Source organism: Leptodactylus fuscus, chromosome 7 (genome assembly GCF_031893055.1).
Source record: "Leptodactylus fuscus isolate aLepFus1 chromosome 7, aLepFus1.hap2, whole genome shotgun sequence".
Lineage (NCBI taxonomy): Eukaryota > Metazoa > Chordata > Amphibia > Anura > Leptodactylidae > Leptodactylus > Leptodactylus fuscus.
Window position 1 is genome coordinate 72,400,310 of NC_134271.1, and position 12,566 is coordinate 72,412,875.

The window sequence follows — 12,566 nt, forward strand, 5'->3', positions numbered from 1 at the left end:
AGATGCAGGTAATGTGAAGGGATAGATAGCATGCTGCTCCATAAGTGTCTCCGAGCTCTCCCTTGTAGTGAGCCTTTCTCAGGTTCAAGACAAACTTTTATCCCTGGCATTCTCTGACAGCAAGTACTTGTGAAAAAGGTAAGGATTTGGAGCTCAAAGTAAATGTACATTTAGAAATGGCTTTATTTACAGGAAACTATATCTGGACTATTGGCATCAATCATCAAACTTTTGTTAAGCTTTATGCACACAATCGTATGCAGTATATGGGTCCACCAAAAATTAACAGATGGCACATGGATTGGCATCCATGTACTGTCCATATTTTGTGCAGTCTCATAAACTTGAATTAATGGACTGAGCTGCAAAAACAAGACAGGAATATAACCTTCTCTGTTGTAACCAGTGGTGTAACTAGGAACGGCGGGGCCCCGTGGCGCACTTTTGACATGGGGCCCCCCACCCACCAAAGACCCCAACCGCCCCCACCCTGCATTTCTGCACTATTATGCCCCATAGTGACCCCTGCACACAGTATTATGCCCCATAGTGGCCCCTGCACGCAGTATTATGCCCAATAGTGGCCCCTGCACACAGTTTTATGCCCCATTGTGTCCCCTACACACACTATTATGCCCCAATGTAGACACCCATGTATAATAATCGGAGACCGAAGGGGGTTACCAACATAAAAAAAACAATGTTACTTACCTATCCCCGGCTCTGCTGCAGTCCTTGGTGGTGTCAGCCATCTTCAATGACGTCTGGAACGTCACATGACCTGGGACGCAGGTCCCAGTCATGTCACATTAGGGAGAGTCACAGAAGTAGGCCCAAAGCCTGCCCGGAGAGGTAAGTAACACGGTTTTTTATGCTCCCTTACCTCCCCTGGACCTCCGATCATTATACTCAGGGGTCTGAAAAGACCTCTAAGTATAATAATACTGTTTGTGGGTCCCGTGGTGTCACTTACTGATCACAGCCACTGCCAGGATTGGTAAGTAAATAGCGCCCGTTACCGGCTGGAGTAACTCCAGCCTGTAACTGCCTATTAAGAAAAGAAAAAAAAAATGCGGCTGTCGCCGGGCCCCTAATGTCCCGGGCCCTGTGGCAGCCGCTACCCCTGCTACCCCGGTAGTTACGCCAATGTTTGTGACATATTTCTATGTCCCTCTACGGGCCATGAAAAAAGACTTGTACATGGGTCCATAAATGAATGGGACTGCCTGCTTTCCATTTTCACAGATCCATAAAAATGAATAACATACGGACCAAAACTGTGGTTGTCTGTATTAAGTCTAAGGGATTTGCTGGATTTTTTTTTTATCCTCTTTGGTATCTCTGGGAACTACTGCAGATGAGAAAAAATGAATGCAGGTCTTAATATTCTCAGTATACATTCTGAAAAAATATGACCAGAACAGGAAAGAAGATCTGCATACAAAACCTGATGTGTGTGTGTGCATTCAATGTAGTGGGACCCATAGTGCAGTCCCTGACTGTGTTAAAGGGAGTCTTCCACCTGCCCAAACATATTCAGCTGACACCACCATGTTACAGAACAGATTACAGTGATAACTAACATACTTTTATGTATGTCACTTTTGTAGATTTGGAGAAAAATATAAAGGTTTTATGCAAGTGAGACAGTGAACGAACTGGGGAGGGGGCTTTAGCCCTGGGAGTACCGATTCTGCCACTCAGACCACTACCTGTTCCACCCCGTGCAGTGGGTGTTGGTCCTCCCCATCACCTATCCAATTTGGGTAGCAGAAACAAAGGTATGCTGTTTATTACTATAATGCGGTGTACTGTTTATCAGTGAAATATCCACAAACAATGCCGATTAATGTTCCAAAACAGACTGAACTGGACATTAGGTGTACCTGAGGAGACAAGAACCCACCCCACCCAACTATGCAGAACATTTCAGTGTCTTCTTCACACTGGGTTCATACTAGTGTCCAGGTTCTTCAGGTCCTCTTGGACCACTTAAAAAGTGATTACCCATAGAAACCAATAAACTATAATGGGGTCCGACCGGTTTCCACATTTTTTAAGTGAGTTCTGGGACCGAAACCCCGAACATAGGTCAGTCACAGGTGTGAACCTTGCCTTAACTGCAATGTATACTTCTATTGTTATCGTCAAGGTGACAAGCCAATCTACTGTACACTTCTTGTGAGGATGTCACCTGCTTGATCTCATGTTGTAGATGGGGCCCATTACAGGATCCTCTGTTGCATCGGTGTAACCTTCATGTACATTAATAAGGCTCTGGGTTCAGTCACAACACTCTGAAGTGACCAAGTACCAATATATTTTATAATGCTGATGCAGAAGCTCTTTTATAAAAGTAAGGGGGAATTCCTGTTCACCAGTGTTTGAAATTAAATGTCCTCATTCTTTTCAGAAAAGCAGAGCTGCAGCAGCTGTGCTAAATCTTAGAAGGTTCTGCAGTAGCTGAGGTGTGTATTGTGATGTTTTATAGCAGGTGAGGTATTTTATGATGTTCCGCAGCTATCAGTATAGCAATATATAAACTATATGACGAAAAAGCACTTAATGTAGGACCTCATTCACATATACAAATCTTTCCATTCTTCCTTACCTCTTTGTAGGCTCCACTTCTGGTTTTGGCTCATAACACTGTGAATAAGGCCTGCTTTCACATAATGGATTTTTGTCCTTGAATCTCGGTCTGTGTGCCAGATTTATCAGTATGAATGTTATATGCAGAGACAGACTCCTAGCATTGTAGTTATATATGATGTTCGGAGTGTCTGCTTCTCCGTAAAATACTGTCTCATACTATAATCAATACGGGATAATATTTAATGGGAGACAGGGTCATTAGATAATCATCAGCTTGAGCTTTATTATATGAAATGATGTATTAATATTTTATTACAGCATGTTTATTGAGAATTAGACTAGATTTCATGATAGTTGTATATTGGGCTGCTTTCACACCGCTGTTTTAATGTTCTTTTTGATGCGGAAATACCGAAAGTATTTCTCTTATTTACATCAATCTGGCAATTTTAATGCCTGTTGTTCTGATTCTCTTATGGATCAGAACTAATGCTATTAAACTGATACGGTAGAGTGAAAGTAGCCTTACATGGAGACATTTTGAAGAGTACATCAATATATTTGTTGTGGGCTTGATCCATCACTTGTTGGTGTTGGATTCCTTTATTTAATGTAACATTTGTCATTGTCTAGCTATAACCTCCAGCTTGCCTGGCGATGACTGACCAGACTCCTGATACCTAATTAGTATCTTTATCCATTATTAATAACGAAACGTGTGATGTTTAGGAGCTCTGCTTCACGTCCTTGTGATCACAGCAATATTAAACATGGCAGATGTTATATTAACAGCTGTTCATTCTGCTGGTCATTTGCAGAGTGCAGTGGCCTGTAAACTGGGGAAATATTCATTGTGAAGCCTTCTATATCATCCAGCTTGTGTATTATGATCCTGGATGCAGATGAGACCTCTAAAGATGTTGGTATGGCAGAAACGAGACACACCTCTGATGGCTCTGGAATAAAAGGAACCTGATGTCAGAATGTACTGGTATAATGAATCGTAGACAGTGGTCCCATATTATGCATTGTAAATCGTTTTTCATCCAGCTTTCCTAGTCTTCTGAATGGTGGAATTGCCTAATTAAGGTGCAGTCATGACTACTAAGAATTTATGCGGAAGCTGAACAAGCAGGGGTGGCTTGGAGGTTTTACCTCTAAATAGAGCACAATATCCAATGCAGCTCTGAAGCATAAAAGAAGCTGAGGCTCAGTATAGGATAAGTAATGAATTTGAAGTGTGGGCAGATTTACTGAGCTAAATGCGTCAGAATTCTGGCTTAAAGGGGTTGGCCACTTTCAGACCAATATTGAGAAACAAATGTTATTGTTTGTACAATAAAAGGATATACAATTTCCAATATACTTTCTGTATCAATTCCTCACAGTTTTCTAGATATCTGCCTGCTGTCATTCATTCTGTTACTTCTAGTGGACAAAAGTCTGACCATAATCATGTGATTTACAGTCCATAGTTATGTGATGAGCCTGATTACCAGGCAGAAGTCTGATTACTGTCCTGTGACTATAACAAACTGCACCTGTGTGCTCATCACATGACAATAAACAGTACATCACATGACCATGGTCAGACTTTTATCTACTAGCGGTAAGCAGAATGAATGACAGTGAGCAGAGATCTAGAAAACTGTGAGGAATTGATACAGAAAGTATATTGGAAAATTGTATAACTTTTTATTATACAAACCATAAGATTTGTCTCTCAATATTGGTCTGAAAGTGGACAACCCCTTTAAATAGTTTCTTGGTTTTTTATAAACCCGTCTGTGAAAGGGTGCCGCTTATTGGAAAATGGATTAGTATTAAGATGCAGCAATGTGTGGTAAAGATCTGCCACTGTGATAAGTCTGCCACACACTTTAGTTAATAGACGGACATCATGTGGCCTTCCAGTTGATAATGGTATTGTTTGTACAAATGGGTTACCATACCACAAAGAGTGTTTATCCTGCTATATATATAGTGCTCTCATTGAAGAGAATGTGCATACGGCACGCCTATGTTTTGCTTGACATTCTCTGTTCTCAGGATCAGTGGGTCAAAAGCAACTGGTCATGCCAAATACTGGCCATGTAAATGTTTGCAGCCACCTTTAGATTTAGATAGGTTTAGTAAATCTGCCCAGTGATTCCACCTACAGGATAGTGAATGCAGCTCTGGAGGATAATACAGGATAAGACTGGGTTCACATCTGTGCTATTATTTTTTTCTGATCCATTCTAGAACCAAAATAAATAATAACAGTGCCAGATGCAACAGTAACTCATGGCTCCCACTGGCTATAATTGGGTCAGACAGATTTTTCGCTGTGGTTTTGAAAAACTTCACGAGAAAAACACTTGTATGTCATACAGATTGTGGTTTCTAATTGAAGTGAACGGCAGACATTTTGCAAGAGGTTTACTAAAATTTTCAAGAATCTTTCATGTGGTTTTTGCTGTGGAAACTCTCCAAATCATTAGCCTAATACAGGATGTAACTCAGAATCCATGCAAGATAATACAATAGAATTTCTCATAATATTATCTACTATTAATTTTACCTATAGCCTTTTGATTTACGGATACGTTGACCAAAAAAAAGTCCCAAATCCCTTGTTAAAAACAAAATAAAATAAAAAAATTAGTCTGCATCTACATAAGGGGCAATAGAAAATCTTGTGACGTGCTTTCCCTCTCACCTGTCTGGGCCACTTTGAGACCCCTCCTCAGTGCTTTCACAGGGCTGTTTCTGGAGAACTCTGATGAGTTGTGTGAGCTGAATTAGCGTCAGTTCAGTGGTCGGCCTCGTCCTTTGACGTCGTCTGTTCATTAAACATGGAGGTGTCCCCAGAAATGAAAAACATCTCTTATTCATGCCCATGAGTTGCCGTGCTGGCTTATTACCATGACATGATGCATACTGTAAAAGAAAGATTTCAAAACTGTGAGATACAGATTCAAGGTCCTTGTCTTTTTTATGGAGCAACACAAGTTTAGGTAAAAAGAATACCAAAATATGGCTAGTACAGCTTTTTAGTTTACCATGTCTTTTAACGGTACTTGAGTTTTCATGAAGAGTTGAAATAGCTGCAGGGTCTTGCTGGGAAGTTTGTGTTATATGACTGTATAAGCCTTAATACATGGTGTCCTATCAGTTTTTATATTTGTCTCTGAGGCTGTGGGTGTGTACAATAAGGAGAAGACTGTTCCTTCCCCTATCCATTATAACCTCTACTGGTTTATATACATACAGTTTTTCCAGAAGTAACTGTACAGTAGCAAACACAGGAAAAGAGCAATCTATAAGTACAGTCAGGAAAGCTCCTTACTGTCTGTGAATAAGGTCCCATCTGTAATCACACAAACACCCAAGTAGATACAGGTTCATTAGTCTTTTCTTACATTGTAAACTGAGAGATGTGCAGAATGTTCATGCCAGTGCACAAAGAAAGCAATTTGCAAATGTGTTCGGAAAATCAACCACTCCTCTATGAATTCACTATATGAAGAGACTATTCCCACTCACTAAGAAGACATCTTGCTTTTTAATGGTATCTATATAAGGGACTTCCCTAGTGACAGGGAATGAGCTGCAAAATAGCTAGAAGGAAGATAGCTAGTGGCAGGAACTAGCCAGGTTTTTGTCTAGGGTTTTCATGCAGAAAACATTTTGGTCCAGAATCACATGTTCTAATAGACTAGATTAAGTTGTCTGAAAAGTTAGTGACTATGTAAATGATCACCATTTCAAAACCTTTGCCTGCCATAGGCAAAAGGGTTATGTGTTTGCTTATATCCAGGCAATGGGCAACTAATCTTTAATTCTTTCCCGACATCTATTATTCTGGCAAATTTTGGGTGGTTAAATATGGTAGCTGTTCAGGAGCTGAGCATCTTGCCATAGCCACTAGGTTTCCACTGTGCCTAAACTGATTGTGAGCATTAACCCCCTTGATGACTGAGGCACCAATTTGCTAGTCAAGGATTGCTGTCTCACAAAGCCCTTTGAAGGCTCCCAGGCTTGTCATTAAGAGACTTCTATTACAGGCTGTTTTCTGCCTACAGCAGCCTGTAATAAAAGTATAGGGATTTTTTAATGCATTCTACTATTCCACCCCATTCTATTTTTTTTTCCAGCATCAGGGTACATTGTATGGAATATTAAATGATATCACTATCAAGTACGATTTTACCCACAAATATTAAGGGCTCATATAGCTCTGTGAACAGAAAAATAAAACAGTTGTAGCTTTTGGAAGACGGGGAGTCCAAAACGAAAACATAAAAACAGCTGTGACAGGAATGAGTTAAAGTATTGACATATTTTATGTCAAATAAAAAAAACAAACAACTAATGAGTGTGATAAAGATCGTCATAAATAATACTAAATCCAAAATATATGGAGACAATAATAAATACATAATCATACATAAATATACACGTAAAACAGATGAAACAAACAACACTAATGGATGTCAGACAAATGGCAGAGGTCAAAATATCAGATATATATAAAGTAATGCACAAGCTGGGTCATTTATCAACAACAGGTTAAATACGTCTATATGAACAAACAACAATAGTATCAGTAATCGCCATATAAATAGCGATATATCCTAATCACATAAGTCAAAAATTGCTGGAGAGTCATAGGTTATGTCTGTGTGACCTACCCAGTAAGACAAACAATAGAAGTAGGGAGGGATGCTATACCATAATAGTAAGAGTCACTGCGAACATACAAATTGTATTCATCCCCTTAAAAAAAACAAAAACAAATCATTAAACGACCAGATCGTGGTCACATCCAAACTTCTCAAGAGGGAGGAAGAGTAACTACATGGTACATCTATGACCAACATATGCATTACATATTTTATATTCTGATGGTATATTGTTAGATTTTGCCATTACTTGACCTTATGACTGTTGCAGTTTCTCTGCACAACTTAGTGGTTGGAACTGCTGCTGTGAATGGAAAATTGGATGCAGTTCCTTTATTCTCAGGATCTGAGAAGTCCCAAAGGTCAGACCCCACTAATCACACAGTGATCTTTGTAATATGTCATTGCTTTATATGATGGGAATATCCGTTTTCAGTAGCACTAATCAATTTCTCGTCTTGATAATTTATTACAATGTGTCATTGCAGGTAAATATACATATCAATAAAATATGTTCACGCTCCAACAATTTATGTAGTTATGCAGCAAGTGTCTGCTATTAAAGCTATTGAGTTTAAGGCTAAAGCCCCACGTTGTGGAAATGCAGCTTTTTTTGTTGCAGGCTTTGTTGCGTTTTTTTTTTTTTTTTTGCTAAAACCAGGAGAGGATTGAGTAGAAGACAAAAGTATAAGCATTTCCTTTTTTTTGTAGATTGTGAGCCCCATATAGGGATCACAATGTACATTTTTTTTCCTTTCAGTATGTCTTTGTAGAATGGGAGGAAGTCCACGCAAACACAGGGAGAACATACAAACTCCTTGCAGATGTTGTTCCTGGTGGAATTTGAACCCAGGACTCCAGCGCTGCAAGGCTGCAGTGATAACCACTGGGCCACCATGTTGCTCCTAAAGTATAAGCATTTCCTATATATTTCCCACTCCTTTTATAGCCATCCTTGGGTTTGGGCCAAAAACCTACAACAAAAAAAGCTACGTTTCAATATAGAGCCTTACCCTAAAATATTATTCCCATCTCGTCAAATTTCTTCTGAGACAAGAATAACTGCTTGCAAGTTGTTACTGTGGAGCCGTGGAAACAATGTAGTTCCCATTCACCCCTATGAGAGTTACAGAAACAGCATAGAACTGTACTATTTATCTGTTTCCGGCATCAATTTTTCTTGCCTCTGTAGTGATTTGGCTTAAGCTTGAGGATTAGTAAAAGGGAGAAGTATAAGTGCTTCCTTATATTTCCCAGTCATTTTAAAGCCTTTGTTAGCTTTGGCACAAAAAACACAACTTTTCCACAGTAACTTCAGCGAACACAGCCTTAAGATTGTGCTTACCCCCTAAGCCTTGCACGTCCATAGGCTCAGTCTAGATCATTGCATATTAAAGATTACAGCGGACTGGGTGAAAGTGATTGGGGAAATTAAACAAGCACTAGGATAGTCCACCCTTCATTGTACTCTTGCAATGGACCTACCTCTCCAATATCTAGACCTTAGCTCCACCCCAATGATCAATATATCTCAACTCTTCTGATCCTTCTACCACATCTACCACCACCCTGCACATGATGTCATTCATTTACTACTATTGAAACATCACAAATCTCTCATGTTATATTGTATGCACCACTACAGAAGTCATTTACTCACAGGTAGGAATGTGGCCATTATTCACACCAGTTGTAAAAGTCAGGCACCGACTCTGACCTAGTTGGCTTGCTTCTTTTCTCTTGTGTGGACCTACCAGTATCAGTTGGTTATATAGGGAATCTTCACAACCTACTCTCCCATCCTCATGTATCAGGTTTCCCATTGAGATCACTCAGTCTCAAGATGTGTGTGTAAATCTCATATTACACAGATCACTGAATGAAACGTATAAATTATACAGCAGGGTGGAGATGCCGCACCTTAAATTGGTCACCATGTCTATCTGTCGATACCCATAAATTCAGTAACAGTAAATGACGAGGGATGTGGTGCGGTGCAGTTGTCTGAAACAGTACCTCACATGTTAGGCTAAGAGACAGTGGCTCAGCAAACTATCCCATACAATAGACTGATACACAGCAGCTCTGTAGACAATATCACACAAAATAGGCAGACAACAATAAAAATGAAAGGCTTGTGCTAGGCTCACATGAAATCATTTGGAGAAGAATTTCAGGTGGTCTACCATCTCAGATTCCTCTCCTAATTCTGGCTGTGTGGAACATGGCTTTCTGGCCCTGCCTCGGCTTTCTGATGCGGGTTTCATCACTGAGTAGCATCAAACATAATGTGGCACATTTATTAAGCTACTTGCACATTTTTTGCCGTAAATTTCACCTTTTTGTGGTCTTTTTCTTTTATGAAGAATGCGCCTTTTTTCCCAGACATTATGGCCTAAATGGAGATCCTTTTCACAATGTATTTTAACCACTTCACTACTTTAACCACTTTTTTTTTTTTAAATTGTGTCCCCATAAGGTCATAATAGGCCTTTAGGGACATCTGACCAAAATTTTTTTTTTTTGTGGGAGGGCTGATTTCTCCCCTAACTGGGGCTGATACCTTAGTCCCAGTTGCAGGAAGAATACAGCCTCCTACCCATAACTACAGAGCTGATCTGGGTCCTGTAGGACCCAGCAGCTCTTACAGCCTCTGATTCTGGTGGATCAAGTGACCGCCGTTTCAGAGGGAAGCCGCATCCTGTCGGATCCCATATCTGTGTATACAGTAATAAACCGTCCCTGCCTTCTCTTTGTAGTAACAGCCAGCTCCAGACTTCTGCAGCTGAAAAAAAAAAAAAAGTTATGGACACCCCTCTGCCACATAAGATTATGATCTATTCTGAATGACACAAGGTATGTGAGTGCCCCATTACAGATTTTGCACCTCTGGGTGTGAGAATATAGCCCCTTCATGCAAGGAGTGTTTATTTATTTATTTTTTTAGATAAAGTAATAAAACATACCAAAACAAGTATGAATATTGTGTTATCATAGCCATGACATGCTGAAAAAATTAGAGAGTGTGGATATCCTAAAAATCAAATAAAAAAATAAAAAGAATTCTTGGAATATTTGATCATCTACATCCTATCAGGTCCAGTTGATGATGTATTACAGGAATTTACAGGAGTGTACAGTATTTAGCAGGTGGTGCGCTGTATGTAACCCCACAAATGCTGATGCTTAGAATGACAGGAGCGAGTGCAGTCACTTTCTTCTTTTTCTTTCAAGCAGGGGAAGGGTCAAAGCCTACAGTTTCCTCAGTCAATGGGGACATTGTTGGGCTAGTTATAAGGAGGAGGCTGGCATGAAGATCATCACCAGATCTGGACAATAGACTCCAGTAAAGGTGCCCCCCTGCATCCTGAGCACCAGCTGTGACTGGCAAGACATACTCTCATTGTCCTTACAAAACACTGGCCTAAGTGTCTCCCACTACATCCATCTCTCTCTGCTGAGCTTACAGGAACATGCTCCAAGCATTGTGGGGTGATCCAAGGGGGTGCACAAGCCAGGAGCAGGCACAAAGGAGTACCAAATAAGTAGATCGTACTCATGCTCTGGTCTTGTTCATTGCATACATGTCATGTGTTACAGATCCTGTGACTAGCTTTTAGCAGATCCTGTGACTAGCTTTTAGCAGATCCTGTGACTAGCTTTGCATTGTGCCATATCACATTGTGTGACACTGACACAGAATCTGACACAGTTTCATTTCACTCCATTTACATCTTTTGTGTGTAAAATGCATTCTTACTATAAGAAGTAGAATTTACAAAAGTCCTTATACATAATGGTGCGATGCACGTGGTTGCATCCTACCTGCCTGACCCATGAGGAATATATTGCAGATATGTAGTCTTTTTTTGTTGCAGATTTTGCAGCGTTTTTTTGAGCCAAACCCAACAGTGGATTGAGCAGTACACTGTAGTGGTGGCATCAGGGAACTGAAAGCTCTGCTCCTTCACATTCAGAGCTACTCCTGGCCATATATCTTGCATTTACAATGGTGTTCAAAAGTCCTCCATAGACATAGGAGAAATTGATTTTTCAAGTTTAAAATATGTTCTCTCAGATATCTTTGTCACTAATATGACATATTATATATGTTTTTGTTCAGAATTTATTTATTTTTTTTTTTTGCATTCTCTCCCTGTAATATTTTTATCTTTTGAAGCAGTTTTCCTGCAATTTCTGCAACACTATGGGAAATAAATGTACAACTAAATATTGTACAAATTCAGAGGTTTGAGGGGATGCAAGGCCTGAAAGAAGTCTTCGATGACAGCCATACAAAGACAAAGGTAAAAACTGTGAGCATTGAAATATTCAAAATGAAGAAAAGAGGAGTGGGAGAAAGTGCTATTTAGTAAGAAAAGGTTTCCAACATGAAGAGCACAAGCCAGAGGGTTTGAGCTTCTCTGCAAAATATCCAATAAAAGTAATGGTCTGGGACTGTATGGCAGCCAATGGTGTTGGAAGGCTTTGTATTGTGGACGGTTTGGTTAATGCAAAAAAATACATAAACATTCTTTATAGGAACATGCTGCCTTCTGCTCAACACCTGTTTTCAGGGGATTACATCTTCCAGGATAATAATGCTCCTTGTCACAGAACTAAGACAGTAACAGAGAAGGTAAAAAAGAATAAGGTGGCTACTATTGACTGACCAGCTCAGTACCTGGACCTCAGACCAGTTGAAAATTTGTGGCACAAGGTATCATTAGAAATATCTGGAAAATAGCCAAGGACCAAGTGTGAGTTTACTGGGGCTCTGATACAGGCCTGGGGCCACATCATCCCTCGCACTCATCTACACAAGCTTGTTCACTCAATGCCACAGATTCAAAATGGTTCTCAAGAGCAAAGGATGGCCAATAAAGTATTAAAAGCTAAAGATGGACTTAAATGGCCCTTTTCAGGGCCCTGAATTAAATAAAAAATAATAAATATTAAAAAGTAACATGCAAGTCTGTGTGAACTTACACTGGAAATGAATGAACTTACAAACCTGTTCACTGTTCTATACATTTTACTGGTGTAGGTAAGGTCATGCTGTAAAAAAAAAAAATGCACATACTATAAGATTTATACACTTCATACATTCAGAAATGAATATGGCACTCAATAAGGAATTACAAAAACATGCATGTTCCACCAGTGTCACTGAGGAGATGCAGATGTATGAAAGATATAGGTTTCTTCAATCCTATGCAGGACTTTTGATACCACTGTAGCTTTCTGCAGCCAAAACAGCTGAGTGGTCCAGGTATCCGACCTTGACCGATGACACTGATGACC